The following is a 7,251-nucleotide window of genomic DNA, read 5'->3' on the forward strand; positions in this document are numbered from 1 at the left end:
GGAGGGAGAGAGCACCAGAGCCCAGAGAGAGCTCCTCCCTCTCCTGTCCCAGGCCTAAGGGGATGAGGAATTATATGTTGTTGTAGATAAGGGGGGGGAGGGGTGAATGCTTGTAAACCCCACGTGTGGTTTATTTACAGAGTCTAAGCAGTCTGTGTACACAGAGCAAGACGGAAGCGGGGCGGGGGGGTACCCTGTGACAGAGAGAAAGTGGGGTCCTTTCTTCCTCCTATAACCTGTTACTGCCAATGTAAGCCTTGTGATAGGATTTAAAGTATGTTTCATCTCTTAGAAGGATATAGTTGTGGAGTGGCAGTTTTCTACTCTAAGGGCAACCACAGGATTAGGCTGCTACTGTATGGTTTGTACCAGGAAGTATCAAAGTGAGAAAATAAAAACTGTTCTGTAGCAGCCCTTGGAGAAGTGGCCCACAGAAAATCAGGTGCCCCATATGTTTCGCTGTGTGGATGTTAAGTGACACAGAACCCATTAACTGTTCACACATCAGTGAAATAGCTGTAGTGGGCTCAGTGGTTGAGACTTTCAAAGCAGTCTGAGAAGTTTACGCAGGTGTCTTCCACTGTAATTAAAGAAAGATGCAATCCTTTTAGGCTGCTTTGAAAATCTCAGCTACTGTATTCCTGATTAGGGATGTTATGCTTGAAAGAAGCACAGCTTTATAGTAAATACAATACATCTACGTTTATAAGCCAGAAATAAGCATCAGTCAGTATTTTCCCTAGTCCTACCACCACCTCAATTCACATGTCAGTCCATTCTTTTTCTCTGTGGCCTGTGCAATCTGAAACGATGGGTGTCCCCATGACTTGTGTAAATGGAGAATGTTGATTGTTATTTGTAGCTGGGTTACAGCAGTAAATCTGAAACATCCTTTGTAAAATGGATTTACTGTTTTCTGACTCATACTTTTACCTCGAATGACACAGTAAAAGACTATGTAATGGAACAGCTCCTATAGCAACCTTTAAAGCTGTATTTGGTAACCTATCCCTACAGAGATGTAAAACCAAGCTATAATGGATGGCTTCCTTTCCCCATTTGTAGAAAATGCTGCAGTGTATCTAGTGCCCCAGCTAAGAGGAGACATGCTTAGAAAGCATTAGTTGCATAAGTAAATATTTTCACTTCAGAGCTTAAGAATTCCAGTCCAAGATCAAAACATTAATGAGAGATTCCTAGCTGTTTGAATACTAATGGCAGATTAATAGGATTTGAAATACAGGTCATGCTCAGTAGTTTTGACTTGAAAATCACCCTAATTTAACACTTCAGTAAAGCTAATATTGGGTTGGTAAATTAAGCCTGTTTTGTTTTAATCATTATAATTATTGTTTGTGTTCCTCATATTAAACAAGGGAGTGTTCTGTGGCAATCTATAGGGAATAATGTTTGCACACTTCTTAAGAGGAGGATGTGGAGATAACACTGCTGACCTTTCTGTTCTGCATCTGAGCTCCGTTCAGCTCCCTTTGAATTCAACGGAATCTTGTTGACTTCAGTGGAAGTTGGATCAGGTCCTAGTTGGGTTCTAAAGTCCTAGGCTGTTTGCTTATGTTATGCTTTGTGACAGCTTGAAGGTGCCCGTAATGAAAAGTGTTTCACCTAAGGTTTCATGCATTTTTTCCCAATGTCATAGGTACAAGTGAGCTGCACCTAAAATGTGCTGCATCCCAGGGAGCATTCCAGGAAATAGAAAGGCAGCATATTTTTAAAAGATAAAAATGGCTTGTTTATCACACAATACATTATTAGCCTGTGGAACACGTTGCCACAAGATACTGCAGAGGCTAAGAGTTTAGCCCGTTTCAAAAAACAGGTTGTCGCTTATATGGATGACACATAAACACTGATGTTGCAGGGCATAAACCAGTCACTAACTAAAGGGAGTTAGGAAGACTCTTACCCTGTAACTGTCTACTACAGGGTTTCTTGTACCTTCTTCTAAGTGTCTGATACTGGCCACTGTTAGAAACAGGATCCTGGCCTTGAGGGACCACTGTTTTGATCTTTCTGGGCAATTTTTATGCTCTTGTAAAAATACTGAATAAGTAGTATAACACCTAAAAGTGTTCTAGGTATTTTATAGAACAAATAAGAACCAAGTGCATTATTTTAGACATGATGCCAAACTCGGGCATCATAATCAGTAGACCGGGAGCGGGCTGGGAAAGGATAGGGTTTACAGCAGTAAGCCTAACTAGGTAACTCGCTTTTAAGCATATATATTTCTAGATGGCTCTTTAAGTATTTCTTCATTATAGACTTGTTTCTTGCGAGCATCGTGGAAGAAGTATATCTTGAGGGATATGACAAAAAAGAGACTAAAGGGTGGATGGCCTAGAGTTGGAGGGCATGTCACGGATAGGAGGGGAGGGGTGGAATTCTGATTTTTGATATATGTTGCTCCCTGAGAACAACCTCGTGTAACAATACAAAAGTAGCATAGCACCCTTGCATCTATCATTCAAGTTCTCACTAGGCTACACTGTCTGCACAGAGTGCTAACACAAGGCAGTGTATGGAATTTAGCTTTGCTAACAATTCTGGAGTAAATTATGCCTCAGGAAATTTTTTTCTTCCAATCTGTATGTGGAAACAAGGGATGGTGGGTGGCTAACACTATTGCTCAGGTAGACTGCAGAGGGAGGAAAAAAACTAGGAGTTTCAGAAAGAAGAGGATATAGAACAGTGGTTCTGCACCTTTCCAGACTACTGTACCCCTTTCAGGAGTCTGATTTGTCTTGTGTGCCCCCAAGTTTTACCTCACTTAAGCTCCAATCCCTCAGATAGAGACAAGCACCTACAAGATCTCTATCAAGCATTCTTAAAATTACAATACTCACCTGCTGAAGTGAAAAAACAGATTGACAGAGCCAGATGAGTACCCAGAAGTCACCTCCTACAAGACAGGCCCAACAAAGAAAATAACAGAACACCACTACCTGTCACCTTCAGCCCCCAACTAAAACCTCTTCAGCGCATCATCAGAGATCTACAACCTATCCTGAAAGATGATCCTTTACTCTCACAGATCTTGGGAGACAGACCTGTCCTCGCTTACAGACAACCCCCCAACCTAAAGCAAATACTCACCAGCAACCACACATCACTGAACAAAACCACTGACTCAGGAACCTATCCTTGTAACAAACCCCGATGCCAACTCTGTCCACATATCTATTCAAGTGACATCATCATAGGACCTAATCACATCAGCCATACCATCAGGGGCTCGTTCACCTGCACATCTACCAATGTGATGTATGCCATCATGTGCCAGCAATGCCCCTCTGCCATGTACATTGGCCAAACCGGACAGTCTCTACGCAAAAGAATTAATGGACACAAATCTGACATCAGGAATCATAATACTCAAAAACCAGTGGGAGAACACTTTAACCTGTCTGGTCATTCAATGTCAGACCTGCGGGTGGCTATCTTACAACAGAAAAACTTCAAAAACAGACTCCAACGAGAGACTGCTGAACTGGAATTGATATGCAAACTAGACACAATCAACTCAGGATTGAATAAGGACTAGGAATGGCCGAGCCATTAGAAACATTGAATCTATCTCCCCTTGTAAGTAGTCTCACACTTCTTATCAAACCGTCTGTATTGGGCTATCTTGATGATCACTTCAAAAGTTTTTTTTCTCTTACTTAATTGGCCTCTGAGTTGGTAAGACAACTCCCACCTGTTTATGCTCTCTGTATGTGTGTATATATATCTCCTCAATATTTATTCCACTCTATATGCATCTGAAGAAGTGGGCTGTAGTCCACGAAAGCTTATGCTCTAATAAATTTGTTAGTCTCTAAGGTGCCACAAGTACTCCTGTTCTTTTTGCGGATACAGACTAACACGGCTGCTACTCTGAAACTATTTGCTTACAAAATCAGACATAAAAATACAAATGTGCCATAGCACACTAGTGCTGAAAAATGGCTTCCTTTCTCATTTTTACCAATAACTCTAAAATCAATTGGAATATAAATATTGTACTTACATTTCAGTGTATAGTATATACAGCAGTAAAATCAAGTTTGTATGAAACTCTAATTTGTACTGATATCGCTAGTGCTTTTTATGTAGTCTGGTGTAAAACTAGGCAAATATCTAGATGAGTTGATATACCCCCAGAAGACCTCTGTGTACTCCCAGAGGTACACGTACCCTTGGTTGAGAACCATTGATCTAGAGAATATGGGAAGATGTGACAATAGTACCAGAAATTATTTCAGTCAATGCAGCAGGCAGCCAACTATCACCGAAGAATAACGCACATCAGTATAGAATGTTTCAAGCCCAGAGAACTCTGTAACCTTGAACTGACCAGAATTATATATGTAGTTTTATTCATGCACTGGTGAAGAGGAGCAGTTTTTTAGCAGTGCAAAACAATTACCCCACAACAGTTTAGAATATGAAATGACCCTAAATATATTACCACACTCGTTTTAATTCTTCCAAGAATTTGTATATTAGCAGGATTGGCTTTGGGGGTTTATTTGGGTGGCTTTAGAACAGTGTTCCTCAACCTTTTTGATACCAAGAAACCGCTTGCTGCCTTCCTAAACTGTCAGGGAGATCTCCAGGACCAGCACCTGTCCACAGACAGGTTGTTGCGAAACACTGCTTTAGTCCACAAGAGCTGAGGTAATATTAATGGGGGAAGTTTTTGGTCTTAACTGTAGAGACAGATCGTTGTTTACGTTATTAGTGGATGTAGCATATAGCAATTTAACATGTAGACCTGTGCTGTGCAGTCATTTTTAAGAGTGAATTTAGCTTTCATGAAAGGATATACCAGAATGTAGTTTCTTATAGAGGGATAAGAGAGAAGACCAGAAGGCTGAGTAACTTTTCCCAGTGAGAGAACTCTGAACTTCATCACATAGTACTGTCTACTTGTATTCAGGGGGAGTTTACCTAACCAATAACTACATCGCTTCTCCTCAGTTTCATCAGTAGTTGGCAGTGTACCAGAATTAGTGGGGTATACAGAGATTCCTTGATGGTCAGATATCAATAGCCATAGATCAAACACAGAAGTTAGCTTTACACTATGCTTACATCTGGATGCTCGTTTCCTCAAATATTTTTAACATTCCCAATAAAGAAACCTAAATTACCAGATATACAGCTGTCCCTTAGGATGACTAAATGTGACCGTGAGGACGCGTGTATCAGAATGGGAATTAGCATGTTACCTGCAGGGTCAACCCAAAGAGAGTAGGAGGCTAAAGCATCACTCCCTAAACTACAAGGTTGTGTCTACACTAGCCAACTCCACAACTCTAACTCATCACCCCTGAAAGCCATAGTAGGATTAGATGACATAGTGGTAAAAAACTTGAACCCCATCTACTTTGATTTCTACTGCTGGTGAGTTACAGCCATGACATCTGTTAGTCCCAAAGAAGAGCAGAAGTGCCAGAATGAGAAGAGAAGGGTTAGTGACCGATGTTGAGGCTGGGAACATAAGAGGTACATAGTACCTTGAAGCCTTTATTTTAAAAAGAGAATTTAGCCGTTATTTTTAAAAACAACCCTGTGGGTTTTGTTTTTTGGTCAGACTTCACTCTACATGACCATGACAAATCTAAGTACAAGACTTTGTCTGTCTTCCATTATATCATGCACATAGTTTCATCTGTTAGATCCTTGACCTAAGTGCAGGGGGGTGCACAGAATTTGGAGGCTTAGAAGGGGAAAAACCCTCCATGTCCAGTACTACCCTGTTCCAGCTTTGCCTCTGTAAACGGTTGGGAATAGTCCTTTAAAAGGGAGCAAGTAGTCTCAGGGCATTTATAAAGAAGCCCACATTGGCTTTAGGACCCAAGGCCAATTTCATGGGCTTCTTGGTGGTAAGGAAGCAGGTGCTTTTGGTGGTTCCAGCCACTGTCTTTCTGAGAACAAGGCAGGATGGTAAATGTTGTCCAACATGGCAGCCACTGTTAGTATCCCTAGTTTCTGGCAACGTGATGGAGAAAGGCATAGAAGTATAAATACTGTAGTACCTTTGCACAAGATGGAGAGACCACCTTCTTAGCATATGCACAACATGCCTCAGGGTGGCACATGACCACGATTCATCACTGAATTTGGTCCATTGGTTGAATCACTAGCTTCCCTGGCTTGGGCTGGGTACTGACGGGGAGTGTGATGGGAACGCTGATCCATGCCCTGCAGAGAGACCCCGAGGAGAGCCAGATGGTGCTAGGACTCTCTCCTGGATGGTAAGTGTATGTAAATCTACTTTGTTTTTACAATTCTTGTTTTGTAGTGACTCGAGTGCAAAATATGGCAGTAGAACAACAAACAGAATGTGGGTATACTGTATATTCCTGTCTTTTTAGCAGGTTGAAATAAAGACCTCCAAACAAAGAAACTCTGCTTACAAATTCCAAGGACGCACTTCTTGTGTGTGTCTGGCTTGCAAACAGCTGTTTGAAAGAATTACCAGAGGGATATCTAAGTGCTACTAGAAGAAACAAACTGGAGTAAAATTTTGGCCTTAATCATGCCACAATTTTCAGAAGTTATTAGTAATTCTGGGTGTCTCAATTTTTAGGTGCCTAACTTTAAGGTGTTAAGTTAGGCATCCACAGTCACTACTGAAATTCTTAGCTTCAGTGTTTGCAGGACAGACAGACCTCAAGGTAATTAGAGTTAGGAGGTTCCACTGGACTTACGTAGAATAATTTAGAACTGTTTTAGATGCAATAGATCAATTGAACATGTTTTCAACCCTACCCATAGATATAGCAATACTTTTCTATATAAATGTTTTTAGATAGCGATAATTACATGCTTAAACATGTTTCAATCCACAAAAGGCTCTTGACAAGTGTAAAGTGCCATTGATTGGTTTATAAAAAGAGAACACTCTACCATTGTAACTCAGAGAAGCAGAGTTAAACGTAGAGTTTAATCTTGAAACTCCCCAAACTGCAATGTTTTCCCCACTTCCATGTCACAATTTTGATTCCAAAGTCATTGTCTCCCAGAAATTAGCTGTTACTTAACTTCATATTTCACCCCTCCCACAAATTTATTCTCCTTTCTTTGTCAGGGTCTATCCACAGCACTTTGGATACACCTCACCCTGTGAGCTGTATGTACTACCTAGATAAGGATTAGTATAGCACCATTACAATCAAATGACACTTTACAAACAGATTAGTCACTCATACTTGCTTACCATAGTGATGACTTCAAACTCTG

Source organism: Trachemys scripta, chromosome 8 (genome assembly GCF_013100865.1).
Source record: "Trachemys scripta elegans isolate TJP31775 chromosome 8, CAS_Tse_1.0, whole genome shotgun sequence".
NCBI lineage: Eukaryota > Metazoa > Chordata > Testudines > Emydidae > Trachemys > Trachemys scripta.